Source organism: Pleuronectes platessa, chromosome 6 (genome assembly GCF_947347685.1).
Source record: "Pleuronectes platessa chromosome 6, fPlePla1.1, whole genome shotgun sequence".
NCBI classification, from domain to species: Eukaryota; Metazoa; Chordata; class Actinopteri; order Pleuronectiformes; family Pleuronectidae; genus Pleuronectes; species Pleuronectes platessa.
Window position 1 is genome coordinate 29050242 of NC_070631.1, and position 23769 is coordinate 29074010.

Genomic DNA, 23769 nt, shown 5'->3' on the forward strand with positions numbered 1-23769 from the left:
TTGTTCTTGTGTCTTCATGTAATGTCTTCTCCTTCGTGCTTTCCTTTCTGACTCTCATTTTCTCACGAAGTCTCTCCAAAAGCCCTTGCTTTCGTTTGGGGAGGGACTTTTTACTTCTGCAGAAATTGAAGACGGTCACAATTCGGTCACCGTAGGAAGAAATGTAATTTTCCAGAGATGCATCATCCATAAGTACAATGACATCATGGTCGATCTGCACAGAGGAGGAGATAAAATAAGAGACAATGATTTTTTTTTCAATGTGCACATGCAAAAATGTTCAAGTGATATTACATGCTCTCACTGTGAGACAGATTCCAGAGATGTTGCCTGCAATCATCTAGGTTACTGTATTCTGGACCCTTTCCATGCTTGTAGGAAAAGCCTTTGCGTTGACTTAAGTGAAACTAGTGCTACTAAACATCTGTCAGACTTGAGAGAATGGGATGAATAGAGCTGGCTAAATCATTATATATACATCTAACCCTTGTAAGCACTGTTCTGTTTATGGTTCAAACAATAAATCAACAGGCGAATTGATCCTAGGGAGTGGAATGCCTGCACATGAATTTACATAAACACAAAGTCATGTAATGTCTTCTGTTTTAGTCTTGTCTGTCTATTTCGTGCGTTTGCATTTGTGTAAACTGGGAATCCAAAATGTCGCCATACGGCTGATTTGAAAGTGCTGGGAGCATCTGCCAGTGTTTCCCCCACTATTTATATAGTATAAAGCAGCATATAGCATCATTGTCATGCATCTCTCTGTTTGACAAGGGCGGAGCTCCACACCGACGTACACATAAACAAACACATGTGAACACACACCTACAGCCCCACAGAGAGTGAACTGAAGGAGAGAGAGGGCTGCCTATAAAGCAGACGAAGATAACGTAAACATTAGCTCCGCAGCCTAAACACCGCCGACCGCCCCACGTAGCCTACTCCTTAAGCCTTGTCACGTGATAATTTTTTTATTTAACCGATGCATTCACGATCGTTACATCCCTACCAGTGCCCGGTGTAAACCGGTGTAGACAGCGAGCAGTGTTCCTTACAGCGGCAGATCACTTGTGGATATTGTCCGGTAGCAGTAGCACAATGATTTCAGATAACAAACATGCAACGAGTTAACGAGCTTGTAACATACATCATATCTGCAGCCATTTCTTCGTTTTTTTGCAAACACCAAGCCCCAAACCAACACATATCTTCTTCACTCGCCTTCTGCTCTTCCATGAATGAAATGGCTTCCTCGGGGAACCTTCGAGCACGCAAAAACTCACTGAGGTCCGACATTTTCGGTCCGCGGGAAAGTGGGAAAGTAGTAGGCTATGTTGTGTTGCTCTGAGCCCCGAATTTGGTTCGCTACAGGCACCAATACTTGTGTCTTTAAACTCAGAATTCTGAGAGAAAAGTCAGAATTCTGAGAAAAACGACAGAATTCTGATATTAAAGTCAGAATTCTGAGTTTAAAGTCAAAATTCTGAGATTAAACTCAGAATTCTGACTTTAAACTCAGAACTTACTTGTTTTTTCCACAGTGGCCCTAATCCTTTTCCGTAGTGCGCCGCATTAATTTGATTTATTTGATATTTTTTACATTTTTTTAAATTTTTTTTTAAATTTATGTGCGCCGCATGATTCGCGCCGCCGTATGTGCGCCGCAGCATGTGCGCCCCACAGGATGTGTTTGCATATTTTTTTTATTAATTTGATTTTAAATATTTTTTTTTAATTTCAAATATTTTTTTTATTTATGTGTGCAGCAGTATGTGCGCCACAGGATGTGCACGCACAGTTTTTTTATTAATTTGATTTAAATATTTTTTTTTAATTTTAAATATTTTTTTTATTTATGTGTGCCGCAGTATGTGCGCCACAGGATGTGCGCCCCACAGGATGTGCAAGCACAGTTTTTTTATTAATTTGATTTAAATATTTTTATTTGTAAATTTTTTTAAATATTATTTTTATTTATGTGCTCAGCAAGATATGCGCCGCAGGATGTGCGCCCCACAGAATTTGCGCCCCACAGGATGTGCAAGCACAGTTTTTTTTATTAATTTGATTTAAATATTTGTTTTTGTAAAAAAAAATTAATATTATTTTTAGTTATGTGCACAGCAATATGTGCGCCCCACAGAATTTGCGCCCCACAGGATGAGCAAGCACAGTTTTTTTATTAATTTGATTTAAATATTTTTTTTAAATTTTAAATATTTTTTTTATATATGTGCGCAGCGGGATGTGCGCTGCAGGGTGTGCGCTCCACAGAATTTGCGCCCCACAGGATGTGCAAGCACAATTTTTTTTATTAATTTGATTTAAATATTTGTTTTTGTAAAAAAAAATTAATATTATTTTTATTTATGTGCACAGCAGGATTTGCGCCGCAGGATGTGCTTCCCACATAATTTGCGCCCCTCAGGATGTGCAAGCACAGTTTTTTTATTAATCTGATTTAAATTTTTTTTTTTTGTAAATTTTTTTTAATATTATTTTTATCTATGTGCGCAGCAGGATGTGTGCAGCAGGATGTGAGCCCCACAAAATTTTGGCCCCACAGGATGTGCAAGCACAGTTTTTTTATTAATTTGATTTAAATATTTTTTTTTATAAATTTGTTTCAATATTATTTTTATTTATGTGCACAGCAGGATGTGCGCCGCAGGATGTGCGTCCCACAGAATTTGCGCCCCTCAGGATGTGCAAGCACAGTTTTTTTATTAATTTGATTTTAAAAAAAAAATTGTAATTTTTTTTTAATATTACTTTTATTTATGTGCGCAGCAGGACGTGCGCCGCACGATGTGCGCCCCACAGAATTTGCGCCCCACAGGATGTGCAAGCACAGTTTTTTTATTAATTTGATTTAAAAAAAAATTTTTAATTTAAATTTTTTTTTTATTAATGTGCGCAGCAGGATGTGTGCCCCACAGAATTTGCGCCCCACAGGATGTGCAAGCACAGTTTTTTTATTAATTTGATTTTAAAAAAAAATTTTAATTTAAATTTTTTTTTTTATTTATGTGCGCAGCAGGATGTGCGCCCCACAGGATGTGCAAGCACAGTATTTTTATTAATTTGATTTAAATGTTTTATTTTGTAAAAATGTTTTAATATTATTTGTATTCTTGTGTGCAGCAGGATTTGCGCCGCAGGATGTGCGCCCCACGGAATTTGCGCCCCACAGGATGTGCAAGCACAGTTTTTTTATTACTTTGATTTAAGTATTTTTTTTGGGAAATTTTTTTTAATATTATTTTTATTTATGTGCGCAACAGGATGTGCGCCCCACAGAATTGGCGCCCCACAGGATGTGCAAGGACAGTTTTTTTATAAATTTGATTTAAATATTTTTATTTATGTGCGCAGCAGGATGTGCGCTGCAGGATGTGCACCCCACAAAATTTGCGCCCCACAGGATGTGCAAGCACAGTTTTTTTATTAATTTGATTTAAGTATTTTTTTTGGGAAATTTTTTTTAATATTATTTTTATTTATGTGCGCAGCAGGATGTGCGCCCCACAGAATTTGCGCCCCACAGGATTTGCAAGGACAGTTTTTTTATAAATCTGATTTAAAAAAAAAAAATTGTAATTTTTTTTTTATATTATTTTTATTTATGTGCGGAGCAGTATGTGCGCTGCAGGATGTGCGCCCCACAGGATGTGCAAGCACAGTATTTTTATTAATTTGATTTAAATATTTTTTTTTGAAAAATGTTGTTAATATAATTTTTATTTTTATGTGCAGCAGGATGTGCGCCACAGGATGTGCGCCCCACAGAATTTGCGCCCCAAAGGATGTGCAAGCACAGTTTTTTTATTAATTTGATTTAAATATTTTTTTTTGTAAAAATGTTTTAATATTATTTTTATTTATATGCGCAGCAGGATGTGCGCTGCAGGAGGTGCGCCCCTAAGAATTTGCGCCCCACAGGATGTGCAAGCACAGTTTTTTTATCAATTTGATTTAAATATTTTTTTTGGGGTATTTTTTTTAATATTATTTGTATTTATGTGCGCAGCAGGATGTGCGCCGCAGGATGTGCACCGCAGGATGTTGCGCCCCACAGGATGTGCAAGCACAGTTTTTTTGTTAATTTGATTAAAATATTTTTTTTTGTAAAAATGTTTTAATATTATTTTGATTTATATGCGCAGCAGGATGTGCGCCCCACATAATTTGGGCCCCACAGGATGTGCGAGGACAGTTTTTTTATTAATTTGATTTAAAAAATAAAAATTGTAATTTGTTTTTAATATTATTTGTATTTATGTGCGCAGCAGGATGTGCGCTGCAGGATGTGCGCCCCACATAATTTGCGCCCCACGATGTACAAGCACAGTTTTTTTATTAATTTGATTTAAATATTTTTATTTATGTGCGCAGCAGGATGTGCGCCGCAGGATGTGCGCCCCACAGAATTTGCGCCCCACAGGATGTGCAAGGACAGTTTTTTTATTAATTTGATTTAAATATTTTTTTTGTAAAAATGTTTTAATATTATTTGTATTAATGTGCGCAGCTGGATGTGTGCCGCAGGATGTGCGCCCCACAGAATTTGCGCCCCACAGGATGTGCAAGGACAGTTTTTTTATTAATTTGATTTAAAAAAAAAATTGTAATTTGTTTTTAATTTTATTTTTATTTATTTGCACAGCAGGATCTGCGCCCAACATAATTTGCGCCCCACACGATGTGCAAGCACAGTTTTTTTATTAGTTATATTTAAATATTTTTTTTTGTAAAAATGTTTTAATATTATTTTTATTTATGTGCGCAGCATGATATGCGCCGCAGGATGTGCGCCCCACAGAATGTGCAAGGACAGTTTTTTTATTAATTTGATTTTAAAAAAAAATTGTAATTTGTTTTACTATTATTTTTATTTATGTGCGCAGCAGGATGTGCGCCCCACAGAATTTGCGCCCCACAGGATGTGCAAGCACAGTTTTTTTATTAATTTGATTTAAATATTTTTTTTTGTAAAAATGTTTTAATATTATTTGTATTAATGTGCGCAGCAGGATGTGCGCCGCAGGATGTGCTTCCCACAGAATTTGCGCCCCACAGAATTTGCGCCCCACAAGATGTGCAAGCACATTTTCCTATTAATTTGATTTAATTAAAAAATTATAAAATAAAAAATTACAATTATTTTTTTTAAATCAAATTAATAAAAAAACTGTCCTTGCACATCCTGTGGGGCGCAAATTCTGTGGGGCGCACATCCTGCATTGCACATCCTGCTGCGCACATGAATAAAAATATTATTAAAACATTTTTACAAAAACAAATATTTAAATCAAATTAATACAAAACTGTGCTTGCACATCCTGTGGGGCGCAAATTCTGTGGGGCGCACATCCTGCAGCGCACATCCTGATGCGCACATAAATAAAAATAATATTAAAAGCAAATTACAATTTTTTTGTAAAAATCAAATTAATAAAAAAACTGTCCTTGCACATCCTTTGGGGCGCAAATTCTGTGGGGCGCACATCCTGCGGCGCACATCCTGCTGCGCACATTATAAAAAGTAATATTAAAAAAAAATTACAATTTTTTTATATTTAAATCAAATTAATAAAAAAACTGTGCTTGCACATCCTGTGGGGCGCAATTCTTTGGGGCGCACATCCTGCGGCGCACATCCTGCTGCGCACATAAATAAAAATAATATTAAAACATTTTTACAAAAAAAAATATTTAAATCAAATTAATAAAAAAATGTGCTTGCACATCCTGTGGGGCGCAAATTCTGTGGGGCGCACATCCTGCAGCGCACATCCTGCTGCGCACATAAATAAAAAGAATATTAAAAACAAATTACAATTTTTTTTTTAAATCGAATTAATATAAAAACTGTCCTTGCAAATTTTGTGGGGCGCACATCGTGTGGCGCACATCCAGCTGCGCACAATAATATAAAAAAAAATTTACAATTTTTTTTTTTAATCAAATTAATAAAAAAACTGTGCTTGCACATCCTGTGGGGCGCATCTTCTGTGGGGCGCACATCCTGCGGCGCACATCCTGCTACGCACATGAATTTGAATAATATTAAAACATTTTTACAAAAAAAAATATTTAAATCAAATGAATAAAAAAACTGTGCTTGCACATCCTGTGGGGCGCAAATTCTGTGGGGCGCACATCCTGCAGCGGACATCCTGCTGCGCACATTATAAAAAGTAATATTAAAAAAAAATTACAATTTTTTTATATTTAAATCAAATTAATAAAAAAACTGTGCTTGCACATCCTGTGGGGCGCATCTTCTGTGGGGCGCACATCCTGCGGCGCACATCCTGCTACGCACATAAATTTAAATAATATTAAAACATTTTTACAAAAAAAAATATTTAAATCAAATTATTAAAAAAACTGTCCTTGCACATCCTGTGGGGCGCAAATTCTGTGGGGCGCACATCCTGTGGCGCACATCCTGCTGCGCACATAAATAAAAATAATATTAAAACATTTTTACAAAAAAAAATATTTAAATCAAATTATTAAAAAAACTCTGCTTGAACATCCTGTGGGGCGCAAATTATGTGGGGCGCACATCCTGCAGCGCACATCCTGCTGCGCACATAAATAAAAATAATATTAAAACATTTTTACAAAAAAATTTTTTTAATCAAATTAAAAAAAAAACTGTGCTTGCACATCCTGTGGGGCGCAAATTATGTGGGGCGCACATCCTGCGGCGCGTATCCTGCTGCGCACATCCTGCTGCGCAGATAAATAAAAATAATATTAAAACATTTTTACAAAAAAAAATATTTAAGTCAAATTAATAAAAAAACTGTGCTTGCACATCCTGTGGGGCGCAAATTCTGTGGGGCGCACATCCTGCAGCGGACATCCTGCTGCGCACATTATAAAAAGTAATATTAAAAAAAAATTACAATTTTTTTATATTTAAATCAAATTAATAAAAAAACTGTGCTTGCACATCCTGTGGGGCGCAAATTCTGTGGGGCGCACATCCTGCAGCAGACATCCTGCTGCGCACATTATAAAAAGTAATATTAAAACATTTTTACAAAAAAAAATATTTAAATCAAATTAATAAAAAAACTGTGCTTGCACATCCTGTGGGGCGCAATTTATGTGGGGCGCACATCCACCAGCGCACACTCTGCTGCGCACATAAATAAAAAAATATTAATACATTTTTACAAAAAAAAATATTAAAATCAAATTAATAAAAGAACTGTGCTTGCACATTCTGTGGGGCGCAAATTCTGTGGGGCGCACATCCTGCGGCGCACATCCAGCTTCGCACATTAATAAAAATAATATTAAAACATTTTTACAAAAAAAAATATTTAAATCAAATTAATAAAAAAACTGTGCTTGCACATCCTCTGGGGCGCAAATTCTGTGGGGCGCAAAATTCTGTGGGGCGCACATCCTGCAGCGGACATCCTGCTGCGCACATAAATAAAAATAATATTAAAAACAAATTACAATTTTTTTTTTTTAAATCAAATTAATAAAAAAATTTGCTTGCACATCCTGTGGGGCGAAAATTATGTGGGGCGCACATCCTGCGGCGCACATCCTGCTGCGCACATAAATAAAAATAATATTAAAACATTTTTACAAAAAAAAATATTTAAATCAAATTAATAAAAAACTGTGCTTGCACATCCTGTGGGGCGCAAATTCTGTGGGGCGCACATCCAGCTTCGCACATAAATAAAAATAATAATAAAAACAAATTACAATTTTTTTTTAAAAATCAAATTAATAAAAAAACTGTCCTTGCACATCCTGTGGGGCGCAAATACTGTGGGGCGCACATCATGCGGCGCACATCCTGCTGCGCACATAAATAAAAATAATATTAAAACATTGTTACAAAAAAAAATATTTAAATCAAATTAATAAAAAACTGTGCTTGCACATCCTGTGGGGCGCAAATTCTGTGGGGCGCACATCCTGCGGCGCACATCCTGCTGCGCACATAAATAAAAATAATATTAAAAACAAATTACAATTTTTTTTTTTAAATCAAATTAATAAAAAAACTGTGCTTGCACATTCTTCCGGGCGCAAATTCTGTGGAGCGCACATCCTGCGGCGCACATCCTACTGCGCACATAAATAAAAATAATATTAAAACATTTTTACAAAAAAAATATTTAAATCAAATTAATAAAAAAACTGTGCTTGCATATCCTGTGGGGCGCAAATTATGTGGGGCGCAAATTCTGTGGGGCGCACATCCTGCGGCGCACATCCTGCTGCGCACATAAATAAAATATTTAAATCAAATTAATAAAAAGACTGTGCTTGCACATCCTGTGGGGCGCAAATTATGTGGGGCGTACATCCTGCAGCGCACATCCTGCTGCTCACATGAATAAAAATAATATTAAAACATTTTTACAAAAAAAAATATTTAAATCAAATTAATAAAAAAACTGTGCTTGCACATCTTGTGGGGCGCACATCCTGCGGCGCACATCCTGCTGCGCACATAAATAAAAATAATATTAAAACATTTGTACAAAAAAAAATATTTAAATCAAATTAATAAAAAACTGTGCTTGCACATCCTGTGGGGCGCAAATTATGTGGGGCCAACATCCACCAGCGCACATCTTGCTGTGCACATAAATAAAAAAATATTAAAACATTTTTACAAAAAAAAATATTAAAATCAAATTAATAAAAAAACTGTGCTTGCACATCCTGTGGGGCGCACATCCTGCGGCGCACATCCTGCTGCGCACATAAATAAAAATAATATTAAAAACAATTTACAATTTTTTTTTTTAAATCAAAATAATAAAAAAACTGTGCTTGCACATCCTGTGGGGCGCACATCCTGCGGCGCACATCCTGCTGCGCACATAAATAAAAATAATATTAAAAACAATTTACAATTTTTTTTTTTAAATCAAAATAATAAAAAAACTGTGCTTGCACATCCTGTGGGGCGCAAATTCTGTGGGGCGCACATCCTGCGGCGCACATCCTGCTGCGCACATAAATAAAAATAATATTAAAACATTTTTACAAAAAAAAATATTTAAATCAAATTAATAAAAAAACTGTTGTCTTATCTTTGAAGCAGCACTGTCTTGTCGAAGTTGGTGTTTGAAGAGAGGAGACGCGGACCCAGAACTTGCAGCATAACAGAATTTATTACACAGAAGTTTCACAGGTCAGACGGGCTCCATGGTATGCCCGGAGAATTCACAAAGGCCAGATAGTGAAAATCTGGCTCGCCTCCGCCAGGCAAGCCCTTTTATAGAGGAGTTGTTTACCACAGACCTATAGATAAAATGACGTAGCACATAGGGTCTATGTCTAACTTTGCACATGTTTTTAGTTACTGTAAGTTTGAAGTCAACCCCCACATCTTTGCTCCTCCCTTAGCAGGCAAGATAACATATGATAGGTCAAAGATCATTCCCCAGAGGGGGACGAATACCTCAAACTCAAAACTTAGGAGGAAGCATGTCAGCATAGTATATACACATATTAGAAAGCTCCGTTAGCTGAATTTACAACAGTAACATGCCATCATTTTATATAACCATGTTCAAGCTGAATATACAACACTGTGCTTGCACATCCTGTGGGGCGCAAATTCTGTGGGGCGCAAATTCTGTGGGGCGCATATCCTGCGGCGCACATCCTGCTGCGCACATAAATAAAAATAATATTAAAACATTTTTACAAAAAAAAATATTTAAATCAAATTAATAAAAAAACTGTGCTTGCACATCCTGTGGGGCGCAAATTCTGTGGGGCGCAAAATTCTGTGGGGCGCACATCCTGCGGCGCACATCCTGCTGCGCACATAAATAAAATATTTAAATCAAATTAATAAAAAGACTGTGCTTGCACATCCTGTGGGGCGCAAATTATGTGGGGCGTACATCCTGCAGCGCACATCCTGCTGCTCACATAAATAAAAATAATACTAAAACATTTTTACAAAAAAAAATATTTAAATCAAATTAATAAAAAAACTGTGCTTGCACATCCTGTGGGGCGCAAATTCTCTGGTGCGCAAATCCTGCGGCGCACATCCTGCTGCGCATATGAATAAAAATAATGTTAAAACATTTTTACAAAAAAAAATATTTAAATCAAATTAATAAAAAAACTGTGCTTGCACATTCTGTGGGGCGCACATCCTGCATCGCACATCCTGCTGCGCACATAAATAAAAATAATATTAAAAACAAATTACAATTTTTTTTTTTAAATCAAATTAATAAAAAAACTGTCCTTGCACATCCTGTGGGGCGCAAATTCTGTGGGGCACACATCCTGTGGAGCACATCCAGCTGCACAAATTAATAAAAATAATATTAAAAACAATTTACAATTATTTTTTTTTAAATCAAATTAATAAAAAAACTGTGCTTGTACATCCTGTGGGGCGCAAATTCTGTGGGGCGCACATCCTGCTGCGCACATAAATAAAAATAATATTAAAAACAAATTACAATTTTTTTTTTTAAATCAAATTAATAAAAAAACTGTCCTTGCACATCCTGTGGGGTGCAAATTCTGTGGGGCGCACATCCTGCGGCGCATATCCTGCTGCGCACATAAATAAAAATAATATTAAAACATTTTTACAAAAAAAATATTTAAATCAAATTAATAAAAAAACTGTCCTTGCACATCCTGTGGGGCGCAAATTCTGTGGGGCGCACATCCTGCTGCGCACATAAATAAAAATAATATTAAAACATTTTTACAAAAAAAAATATTTAAATCAAATTAATAAAAAAACTTTGCTTGCACATTCTGTGGGGTGCAAATTCTGTGGGGCGCACATCCTGCTGCTCACATGAATAAAAATAATAATAAAAACAAAAAACAATTTTTTTTTTAAAATCAAATTAATAAAAAAACTCTCCTTGCACATTCTTTGGGTTGCACATCATGCGGCGCACATCCTGCTGCGCACATAAATAAAAATAATATTAAAAACAAATTACAATTTTTTTTTTAAATGAAATTAATAAAAAAACTGTCCTTGCACATCCTGTGGGGCGCAAATTCTGTGGGGCGCACATCCTGCGGCGCACATCCTGCTGCGCACATAAATCAAAATAATATTAAAACATTTTTACAAAAAAAAATATTTAAATCAAATTAATAAAAAAACTGTGCTTGCACATCCTGTGGGGCGCAAATTCTGTGGGGCGCACATCCTGCGGCGCATATCCTGCTGCGCACATAAATGAAAATAATATTAAAACATTTTTACAAAAAAAAATATTTAACCCTTGTGTTGTCCCTGCTTCCCCATGCTGTTTGCTGTGAGCGTTTTTTTGCAGCGATTTGACAAACACTCGTCGCGATACCCTGCTTCAAACACACAGACGCACGCGCACACGTGCATACGCACAGCCCGCCACACATCAGCACGCGCACGAAGGGCAACAGAAAAGCGAACAGCCCTTGCAGATGTATTTGTCACACCCGCTCCAAGTTGCCCAACGGTGTGACGTAGGACCCCTGGGACCGCCCACGTTGGGGAGTCTCTTCGGCGTGGGTCTCTGCGACCCGAAGGCTCGCGCCGGGGGGGGTCGCCGCGCTGCCGCTCGCGTCGAGGGCCGTCTCTCCGATCGGGGTCCTCGTGACCCTGGGACTCGCAACGCTGAACTGACACGCTCCCTCCGTTTGTGTTATCGAAACCTGCTCCTGCTCGGTGATGAGAAGAAGAAGAAGAAGAAGAAGAAGAAGAAGAAGAAGAAGAAGAAGAAGAAGATGATGATGAAGAACAAGACCCACAGACGCACACGCGTACACGCACAGCCCGCCACACATCAGCACGCGCAAGATGGGCAATAGAAAAGCGAACAGCCCTTGCAGATGTATCTGTCACACCCGCGGCACTTTGCGTGAGTTTTACAGTCCTTGTTCCTGGGGCATATCTGACACCTCTTCCTCTTACTCGCCGCGAGCGGAGCCACGGAGGCTGCGGCGGCTGCGACGACCTGGGCTACACAGGAGGCCGGACCCTGGGGTTGTTGTTGTCGTGGCTGTTGTTGCTGCAGGGTCAGGCCCGGAGGGGCGGCCGGACGCTCGTGCCGGGTGTCTTCTCGGTCGCTGTCAACGTCTCTCGGCTCGGCGGCGGCGGCGGCGGCGGACGCTTTCACGGCCTTCACGACCGCGGCGGACGCCTCGGTGCGAGGGACGCGCTCCCTCCGCGCGATTTACGGAGCCAAGAGAGCCTTTCCCAGCTGCTCGAGGAACACCCTCCGCTTGTTCCGCTTGCCCGACATCCAGTCGGGGTTGACCTCTCGCCATATCACAAAGGCGTTGTAGGAAGAGACGTCGAGGATGTTGTGGAAGACGACCAGGGGCCAGCGCGCCGTCTTCCTCCTGCAGCTGTACGTTCCGATCACCTTGTCCAGGTTGTCCACGCCTCCTTTGTTGCGGTTGTAGTCCAGGACGACGACCGGTTTGCCGTCCGCGCGGTCGCTGACGTCCGCCTCCGAGTGCCGCGTGCTCAGGAGCACCACGTTCCTGTTTTTCTTCCTCGGGACGTAAGACACCAGAGTGGCGGCGGGCGTGAAGGCGAACACGGAGGAGAACGCCGCTCGTCCCTTGACCGAGAGCAGCCGGAGCGGGAGCTCCGGCTTGTTCTTCCGAACCGTGCCGACGACGGTGACGTTCCTCTCCAGGAGCCGCCGCGCCAGTTCGTAGGAGGTGAAGTAATTGTCGCACGTGAAGTTGCGCCCGCTCAGTCCCTCGGTGACGTCGAGCACGACCCGCAGCCCCAGGTTCCTCTCCGGGAGCCCGCCGCTCGGCTTTCCGGTGTAGACTTGCATCTTCCAAGCGTAGCTGGAGACGGCGTCGCATGCCACCCACGACTTGATCCCGTATTTCGCCGGCTTGCTGGGCATGTACTGTCGGAACGGACACCGGCCTGTCGCGTGTGAGCGTGCGCGTGCGTGCGTGTTTGAGGGTTGGGGGGGGGGGGGGGGGGGGGGGGAGAGGATAGAGGAGAAGAGACGAAACGTGAACATCGACAATATCTTCAGGAAAGAAGACAAAATAAGAGAATCTCCGAGTCGCCAGGTGCATGCCGGCGGTCAACCCGCGAGGCCACGTGACACGTAACGCGACGAGAAAAAATACACGGCTGCGATACACGACATAACAAACACGACGAAAAGAATAACAAAAAGAATAACCTCTGAACGGAACCAGTTGCTCGTCCACGGTCACTTCGGGCCCCGGGTTGTAGAGGAGCGGCAGCCTCGCCGCCCAAGCGTCCCAGACCTCTCGCACGGCCGCCAATTTGTCGGAGGCGCGTCTCTCGCGTCTCGTCTCGCGGTCGTCGAATCGCAGCAGTCTGGAGTACGTGTGAAAGACCTTCAGGGGCATCGTGGTGCGGAATATCGCGCGGCCGCTCTCGGCGTCCCACAGGCTGGCGGCTGCCTCGCCCCGGGACCTGTAGACGCCCGCCAAGATCAGCAGCCCCACGTAGGCCCGCAGGTCGGTCGCGTCCATCCCTTTCCAGCCGTCGCCGTATTTCCGACGACCCTCCAGATTAGTCATCTCCAGGACGATGTTCTCTACCGTCGGCGTGACAAACAGGCCGAACGTCGAGACCGCGTCGCTGACGCCGGACGTCGCGTGCGTCGTGGGGCCCGGGGAAGGGACCCCGACGGGCGTAGCGGAGGAGGAGGTGGAGGTGGAGGTGGAGGCAGAGGCGGAGCGGCCCTCGCGGTGATACGGCGTCGAGGACCATGTTATTTCTCCGTTTTTGGACAGGAAGGTCTCTCTTTGCAAGAGTCCTTGTCCTCCTCCTCCTACTCCATCATCATCATCTTCTTGTTCTTGTTCTTGTTCTTGTTCTTCTTCTTCTTCTTCTTGTTCTTCTTCTTCTTCTTGTTCTTCTTCTTGTTCTTCTTCCGAAGATGTGCACGATGAGGAATCTGCAGCAGCGGCGTCGCGTACCGGGTCGTAGTCTTCGTCGCCGCAGTCGTCGGCGTCTTCTTCTTCGTCTTCCTCTTCGTCTTCTTCTTCTACTACGTCTTCTTCGTCTTCTTCTTCTTCTTCTTCTTCTTCTTCTTCTTCTTCTTCTTCTTCTTCTTCTCGGTCCTCTTCATCTCGGCCCTCTTCCTGTTCGGAGGATTGTCGACAGGAGAACAGCTGTTGGAGAACCTGGCTTCTGGTGAAACGCTCTTGACGTGACATCGCGTGACCTCGTCAGGGAGAACGGCGCGGCGTTGTACCGACTTGTATCCCGGACGCATCGTTAGTAACGGTCGTCTCACCTTCGCGACCCTGAGAAGCCGGGCCGGTCCGGCTGTGAACAACAGTGTGACGCGTCGGGGAGTCTCTTCGGCCCGAAGGCTCGCGCTGCCGCTCGAGTTGAAGGCCGTCTATCCGAATGGGGGTCTCCGCGACCCCGAGACTCGCAACGCGGGGCCGGTCCAGGCTCCCCGCTTCGTGCGCTCGCGCCTGTTGTTGCTCGGCGGCCGTTGAAAATGGAAAAACTGCGACAGAGTTGCAAAGCGTTTGACTTTTTTTTTTCATCTCCCCACGCCACCCTCCAAGTTGCGCGTCGGTGTGACGTAGGACCCCTGGGATGCCCGCGTCGGGGAGTCTCTTCGGCCTGGGTCTCGGCGACCCGAAGGCTCGCGCCGGGAGTTTCGCGCTGCCGCTCGAGTTGAAGGCCGTCTATCCGAATGGGGGTCTCCGTGACCCCGAGACTGGCGACGCGGGGCCGGTCCGGGCTCCCCGCTTCGTGCGCTCGAGCCTGTTGTCGCTCGGCGGCCGTTGAAAATGGAAAAACTGCGACAGAGTTGCAAAGCGTTTGACTTTTTTTTTTTTCAATCTCCCCACGCCACCCTCCAAGTTGCGCGTCGGTGTGACGTAGGACCCCTGGGATGCCCGCGTCGGGGAGTCTCTTCGGCCTGGGTCTCGGCGACCCGAAGGCTCGCGCCGGGAGGCTCGCGCTGCCGCTCTAGTTGACGGCCGTCTATCCGAATGGGGGTCTCCGTGACCCCGAGACTGGCGACGCGGGGCCGGTCCGGGCTCCCCGCTTCGTGCGCTCGAGCCTGTTGTCGCTCGGCGGCCGTTGAAAATGGAAAAACTGCGACAGAGTTGCAAAGCGTTTGACTTTTTTTTTTTTCAATCTCCCCACGCCACCCTCCAAGTTGCGCGTCGGTGTGACGTAGGACCCCTGGGATGCCCGCGTCGGGGAGTCTCTTCGGCCTGGGTCTCGGCGACCCAAAGGCTCGCGCCGGGAGGCTCGCGCTGCCGCTCTAGTTGACGGCCGTCTATCCGAATGGGGGTCTCCGTGACCCCGAGACTGGCGACGCGGGGCCGGTCCGGGCTCCCCGCTTCGTGCGCTCGAGCCTGTTGTCGCTCGGCGGCCGTTGAAAATGGAAAAACTGCGACAGAGTTGCAAAGCGTTTGACTTTTTTTTTTTTCAATCTCCCCACGCCACCCTCCAAGTTGCGCGTCGGTGTGACGTAGGACCCCTGGGATGCCCGCGTCGGGGAGTCTCTTCGGCCTGGGTCTCGGCGACCCGAAGGCTCGCGCCGGGAGGCTCGCGCTGCCGCTCGAGTTGACGGCCGTCTATCCGAATGGGGGTCTCCGTGACCCCGAGACTCGCGACGCGGGGCCTTCCTGGCTGCCAGTGTCGCGCACCCGAGCCTGTTCTTGCTCGGTGAGGAGAAGAAGGAGAAGGAGAAGGAAAAGGAGAAGAAGAAGAAAAAGAAGACTCTTGCGCAGTAATAATAATAATAATAATAATAAAAAAAGAAACTAATTTGTATTATTTCTCTTACAGCCGAACGACACGCGCAAAGACGTAGGGTAGGTGTGTCGTGGGCCCTGTCGCTTGTCAGTTCGGGGTCCCAGCGACTCGCGACGCGGGGCCGGTCCGGGCTCCCCACTTCGTGCGCTCGAGCCTGTTGTTGCTCGGCGGCCGTTGAAAATTAAAAAACTACGATACAAATGGCAAAGCGTTTGACTTTTTTTTTCATCTCCCCACGCCACCCTCCAAGTTGCGCGTCGGTGTGACGTAGGACCCCTGGGATGCCCGCGTCGGGGAGTCTCTTCGGCCTGGGTCTCTGCGACCCGAAGGCTCGCGCCCGGGGGCTCGCGCTGCCCCTCGAGTTGACGGCCGTCTCTCCGAATGGGGGTCTCCGTGACCCTTGGACTCGCGACGCGGGGCCTTCCCGGCTCCCCGCTTCGTGCGCTCGAGCCTGTTGTTGCTCGGCGGCCGTTGAAAATTAAAAAACTACGATACAAATGGCAAAGCGTTTGACTTTTTTTTTTCATCTCCCCACGCCACCCTCCAAGTTGCGCGTCGGTGTGACGTAGGACCCCTGGGATGCCCGCGTCGGGGAGTCTCTTCGGCCTGGGTCTCGGCGACCCAAAGGCTCGCGCCGGGAGGCTCGCGCTGCCGCTCTAGTTGACGGCCGTCTATCCGAATGGGGGTCTCCGTGACCCCGAGACTGGCGACGCGGGGCCGGTCCGGGCTCCCCGCTTCGTGCGTTCGAGCCTGTTGTCGCTCGGCGGCCGTTGAAAATGGAAAAACTGCGACAGAGTTGCAAAGCGTTTGACTTTTTTTTTTTTCAATCTCCCCACGCCACCCTCCAAGTTGCGCGTCGGTGTGACGTAGGACCCCTGGGATGCCCGCGTCGGGGAGTCTCTTCGGCCTGGGTCTCTGCGACCCGAAGGCTCGCGCCCGGGGGCTCGCGCTGCCCCTCGAGTTGACGGCCGTCTCTCCGAATGGGGGTCTCCGTGACCCTTGGACTCGCGACGCGGGGCCTTCCCGGCTCCCCGCTTCGTGCGCTCGAGCCTGTTGTTGCTCGGCGGCCGTTGAAAATTAAAAAACTACGATACAAATGGCAAAGCGTTTGACTTTTTTTTTTCATCTCCCCACGCCACCCTCCAAGTTGCGCGTCGGTGTGACGTAGGACCCCTGGGATGCCCGCGTCGGGGAGTCTCTTCGGCCTGGGTCTCTGCGACCCGAAGGCTCGCGGCCGGGAGGCTCGCGCTGCCCCTCGAGTTGACGGCCGTCTCTCCGAATGGGGGTCTCTGCGACCCCGAGACTCGCGACGCGGGGCCTTCCCGGCTCCCCGCTTCGTGCGAAGAACAAGAAAAAGAAGACGAGACGAACAAGAAGGAAACTCATTTTTATTTTATTTTTGTATAGCTGCACACGACACGCGTGAAGACGTATGGCCCCCGTCTCTTGTCGTTCGGGGTCTCCGTGACCCTGATACTCACGACGTCGGGCCCGCCCGGCCGCCCGCGTTCCGTACCTGAGCCTGATTTTGCTCGGTGATGCGAAAAAGAAGAAGAAGAAGAAGAAGAAGAAGAAGAAGAAGACGAAGACGAAGACTCCAGCTCAGTAATAATAATAAAGAAAAAATGAATTCTTTTTTATTTTATTTTTGTATGGCTGCACAAGACACACGCAAAGACGTAGGGCTCGTCTCTTGTCGTTCGGGGTCCCCGTGACCCGAGTGCAAGGGCCGCGAGCATCCCCGGCTGCCAGTGTTGTGTGCTGGAGCCTGTTCTTGCTCAGTGATAATACAAATAATAACTATAAGAAGAAGAAGAAGAAGAAGAAGAAGAAGAAAATGCGGTGGCACACGTTTTAGTCTTTTTAAATAAAATAATTTGTATTGCTTCACACGCGAAGACGGGAGACTGTCACACGCACACAAACGCATGCAGGGTCAACCAGACCCTGGGACAACACAAGGGTTAAGCTGTAACACGGTTTCCCTAAGCTGTTGCATCTCTTCCTCCATGATGAAGTAAAGCTGCACGAGGCCTGACAAAATGGCACGTGGAATGAACTCAGACTAAAACACTGCTGTTCTGGCTTTAACACTGAATACACAACACTCAAACTATGAGAGGACACCCATTAATAAATAGTTAAACACAATTATAGAACATTAAGTAAAACACGTCTCTGCCCCTTTAGATGTGAGATCCTGCCAACAACGCCAGACATAGAACAAAATAAAATAAAACAAAAAGCACAATAATCAAACCAATAAATCAGAAACAAACTAAATTTAAATAAGGTCAAATAAGGCAGCCCTATAAAACAAACTTGTTGTAGTTAGTTCACACAATTTAAACCAGTTTATCAAAATGTTTGAAAACATTGACAAACATAAAACACATCATCATGTCATACCTTTAATTCATTTAAAATAAAGCAGGGACCCACGCCGTCTTTATTGTCTTGAGAGCAATTACTAAAACAGGAAAAGACAACTTAACTTAATGTCACGGACACAATAGTGAAGACTCTGGTAATTGTTCTGGCGCTTTACTTACAAGTATTACTCTTATGACTGAAGATTACAGCGCGCATTTATGCCGACGCTGATACAGTCTCACCCTCACGCACACACACACAGCTGTACGCTGGCTCTAGGGACGGAATAAAGGTTAATATTTGCGGAACGTTTTTTGAGTGATCTCCGTTGACATTAAAGTTACTTTCAGCAAACTCACCGCAACAAACAGTTTGTGTCCGCACCTGCTGCGGCCACGCTGCACATACCCACACACACAGGACCGGCAGTGGAGAGAGAGAGAGGGCGAGAGGGAGCGCTACGGTGTCACTTAATAGACGTCGCCAAATCCCCGCAGCCTATTGGAATCACTGTCCTGTCGGATGAATTAAAATATCAGCAAAACGGGAAAAATAACACTGCCAAAACTCGAAAACTGTATTAAGAATTGACCCCTTACACTTGTAACGTGTCTTAAGATCTGTTGAGGATGTCCCAGCCAGGTTCGGGGGGTGGGTATCATTTGAGTTGAACCCATTTTTTCTCCTGTTTCTGGAAGAGGAGTCAGGATAGGAACATGTCTTTTGGTTCCATTAATTTCAGTAGTTAAGTTTAGGTTGTTCCCTTCAGGTTTTTGTGTTTGCTGCTTTGATGTTCGACCCTTCCAAATCTAAAGAGTTAACCACAAGGAAATTCTGGGACCGATCCCATCAGCGTCGCTTCCGTCATCGCTTTGCTCGTGTGTTTCCACAGGAGCTGATGTCCTGCGCACATGCAACTTCCGTCATACTCCCCGTAGACCGGCGGCAATGACACCGCGTAAAACCCACAGCGCGAGTGTGATGCGTTCTGTTTGAGTGTAACTCCCGCACTGTAAACAATTGTCATGTAAATTTATTTGTCTGTTTATTATTGTTTTAAATGAAATTCAACATAATTCAGCAGAGCGCGCAGACCGCAGAGAGCGCAGTGGCGCAGAGCGCACAGAGAGCGGGCAGAGCGCACAGGAGATCACTTACAAGAAATGAATAAACTTTCCAAATAAGATCCCAGAGTGGAGGCAAGGATCCACTGATGTGAGGGAAGCGGTCCGATTCTCTAAATGGATAAATACTACCGTGACCCCGGTGGGGGGTTCTGGACGATGTGTGCATGCGAATGGAAGGATGAGGAGGAAGCGAGAGTTCAGCGATTTCTATTCTCACACATTGTGTTATCCACAGCAGCAGCGGCAGAGTATCAGTGTATTTTCTTTATTAGTGACATCACAGCTGTCCCATAAGTAGCTCTTTACCTCCATCTCACTAACAAACACCTCGATGTCAGTGTCTGAAAGTTTTACTTCCTCTTCACATCGCTTGATGCCGTGCCTCCGTCAGGACTCGCGTTGGAAAACCATTGGTCAGCTTCATAATTTAATATTCGTGACGTGCTGTGCATTGACCATTCATAGTAGAAATTGGGCGTGTGGAGAGCGGATTTGGAGTTCAGGTTTTGCGTGCGCACGGTTTTATAAATCGGAATTAGCTTTGGCTTACGCCATTTCCTGCTTTTTTTGGCGTAAGCACACTTTTAGTAAGAATCCTACGCACTCTTTTATAAATCCATCCCTGCTCGGCCCACGCTACACTTCCTCACACACACAGGACCGGCAGTGGGGGGAGAGAGAGAGGGGGAGAAGGGAAGAGTTATGGGGTCCCTAAATAGACTTCGCCGACTCCCTGCAGCCTATAAGAATCACCGTCCTGTCAGGAACATTAAAACATCAGCAGAAGAGGCTGTGATTTCAGAAATATACAATTTATTTAATACGTACCAGTCAACCATATTGCACATTCCCATAGAACAAAATAAAATAAAACAAAAAGCACAATAATCAAACCAATAAATCAGAAAGAAACTAAATTTAAATAAGGTCAAATAAGGCAGCCCTATAAAACAAACTTTTTGTAGTTAGTTCACACAATTTAAACCAGTTTATCAAAATGTTTGAAAACATTGACAATCATAAAACACATCATTATGTCATACCTTTAATTCATTTAAAATAAAGCAGGGATCCACGCCGTCCTTATTGTCTTGAGAGCAATTACTAAAACAGGAAAAGACAACTTAACTTAATGTCACGCACACAATAGTGAAGACTCTGTTAATTGTTCCGGCGCATTACTTACAAGTATTACTCTTATGACTGAAGATTACAGCGCGCATTTATGCCGACGCTGATACAGTCTCACCCTCACGCACACAGCTGTACGCTGGCTCTAGGGACGGAATAAAGGTTAATATTTGCGGAACGTTTTCTGAGTGATCTCCGTTGACATTAAAGTTACTTTCAGCAAACTCACCGCAACAAACAATTTGTGCCCGCACCTGCTGCGGCCACGCTGCACTTACTCACACACACAGAACCGGCAGTGGAGAGAGAGAGAGGGCGAGAGGGAGCGCTACGGTGTCACTTAATAGACGTCGCCAAATCCCCGCAGCCTATAGGAATCACTGTCCTGTCGGATGAATTAAAATATCAGCAAAACGGGAAAAATAACACTGCCAAAACTCGAAAACTGTATTAAGAATTGACCCCTTACACTTGTAACGTGTCTTAAGATCTGTTGAGGATGTCCCAGCCAGGTTCGGGGGGTGGGTATCATTTGAGTTGAACCCATTTTTTCTCCTGTTTCTGGAAGAGGAGTCAGGATAGGAACATGTCTTTTGGTTCCATTAATTTCAGTAGTTAAGTTTAGGTTGTTCCCTTCAGGTTTTTGTGTTTGCTGCTTTGATGTTCGACCCTTCCAAATCTAAAGAGTTAACCACAAGGAAATTCTGGGACCGATCCCATCAGCGTCGCTTCCGTCATCGCTTTGCTTGTGTGTTTCCACAGGAGCTGATGTCCTGCGCACATGCAACTTCCATCATACTCCCCGTAGACCGGCGGCAATGACACCGCGTAAAACCCACAGCGCGAGTGTGATGCGTTCTGTTGGAGTGTAACTCCCGCACTGTAAACAATTGTCATGTAAATTTATTTGTCTGTTTATTATTGTTTTAAATGAAATTCAACATAATTCAGCAGAGCGCGCAGACCGCAGAGAGCGCAGTGGCGCAGAGCGCACAGAGAGCGGGCAGAGCGCACAGGAGATCACTTACAAGAAATGAATAAACTTTCCAAATAAGATCCCAGAGTGGAGGCAAGGATCCACTGATGTGAGGGAAGCGGTCCGATTCTCTAAATGGATAAATACTACCGTGACCCCGGTGGGGGGTTCTGGACGATGTGTGCATGCGAATGGAAGGATGAGGAGGAAGCGAGGGTTCAGCGATTTCTATTCTCACACATTGTGTTATCCACAGCAGCAGCGGCAGAGTATCAGTGTATTTCCTTTATTAGTGACATCACAGCTGTCCCATAAGTCGCTCTTCACCTCCATCTCACTAACAAACACCTCGATGTCAGTGTGTGAAAGTTTTACTTCCTCTTCACATCGCTTGATGCCGTGCCTCCGTCAGGACTCGCGGTGGAAAACCATTGGTCAGCTTCATAATGTAATATTCGTGACGTGCTATGCATTGACCATTTATAGTAGAAATTGGGCGTGTGGAGAGCGGATTTGGAGTTCAGGTTTTGCGTGCGCACGGTTTTATAAATCGGAATTAGCTTTGGCTTACGCCATTTCCTGCTTTTGGGCATAAGCACACTTTTAGTAAGAATCCTACGCACTCTTTTATAAATCCATCCCTGCTCGGCCCACGCTACACTTTCTCACACACACAGGACCGGCAGTGGGGGGAGAGAGAGAGGGGGAGAAGGGAAGAGTTAGGGGGTCCCTAAATAGACTTCGCCGACTCCCTGCAGCCTATAAGAATCACCGTCCTGTCAGGAACATTAAAACATCAGCAGAAGAGGCTGTGATTTCAGAAATATACAATTTATTTAATACGTACCAGTCAACCATATTGCACATTGCCATATGTAGCAAAGCGGTAAATGAAAGGTTGCCCACAACGCCACCTGAGGAGTTTCACCTCAGGAATACAACTATTGATAATGTGTGCAACAGCACAGGTTCGTTTAAATCACTCGGGGCAAGAGACGTGTTTAAATCAATAATAAACCAACTTTAATAAACACAAATACACATAATCTAAACACAAAACAAACCTAACACTCGAGTTAAAAATGAGTAACTAACTGGACAGGGCTGTGACTTACCGCAGCGGCGAGAACCAAACAAAAGGGGGAAGGGGCTAATAAAACAAACCACCTGTGACACGGCACACCAAACAAAACAAGTTGTGAAGAAAACTCCCTCCACCAGGAATTGGGTCGCCGCCTCCGGGCCACAGCACCTGACCACAACAAAAATATTATTAAAACAAGTCAAGGTTTAAAACACGTTTAAACAAACAAACAACAAAATAACACATACAAACACAATAGAGGTGAGTTAAATGTAACTATAAAATATGGGCGTCCCCCTGCACCTGTTCCCTCCACGTGCCGTGAAGGCGTAGCGTGGAGTATAGATCAAGGGTGTTGGTTAATAAGGACACGGAGCTGGTCAGTTCATCTAATAGTTCTTGTGATATTAAAATCAACAATATAAAACCGGAGTTTCAGTAAGTGGACCCCAAACTCCAGGGGTGCCAGAACAGCAGGTTCCAGATCTGTGTACACGGGGCTGCTGGACGGCGATGAGGGGGGCAGGACCTCACCTGCCGTGTCAGGCCAAGGCAGTGTCTCCGTAACCCGGAGGGAGGGAGTGTTTTTAGCCGCCGCCGAGTCCTGTAGCATTAGCTGTAAGGTGGAATCAGTGTCAGCTATGGCATGGTAGAATCAAGGGCGGCAGACAACGTTACTCACCCCGCTGGCGCGCTACCGCACTCGTCTTCCCTGGTGGAGCGACTCCGCGCTGTAAGCCAGTCCGGCCATGCGACAAGGTGTCTAAGTCAAGAGGCACCCACAGCCACGCTATCCTGCTGTCCGACCAAGGTCCCGGAACGAAACAACAGCACCAGGGATACCGCAAGTAAGAGTGGGCTGCTGCCTTAAATAGGTGCCGACAGCGCCCCCCTTGACGGGGAGGGCGCATGCAGGCACAGCGCCCCAAGTGGCAGGGAGGGCACCCGCATCTGGCCACATTTATCCCCCCCCTTTTGCATCGTCGGCCCGACGATGGCCAGAAAAATCAAATTAACACCAAGGCCTAAAAATGGCCAACTGGGCATTGGACATCGGGCCTAGGGGTGTATTGTTTTCCTGAGGTTGTAGCTCAACAGGGCAAGGAAGATGGTGGACATTTGAGTGGTGCCCTGCCGTGGACCGAGCAGATCGGCGCAGGGCCAACTGACCGTGATCTAGCTGCTCGGGTAGGAACCCTAGGGGAGCTGGTAAGGAAGAAGGCAAACAAGCAACAGGTATTGAGATACTGGGCCTGTTCTCCAATGGGATCAGGACAGGAGGGCTTTCCAAAGGCCTGGT

At 44.9% G+C, this 23769-nt stretch overlaps 1 pseudogene; it reads right to left on the reverse strand.

The window, feature by feature from the left end:
- LOC128442311 (uncharacterized) overlaps nt 1-23769 on the reverse strand; it is an 80617-nt pseudogene that overhangs the window by 56689 nt on the left and 159 nt on the right.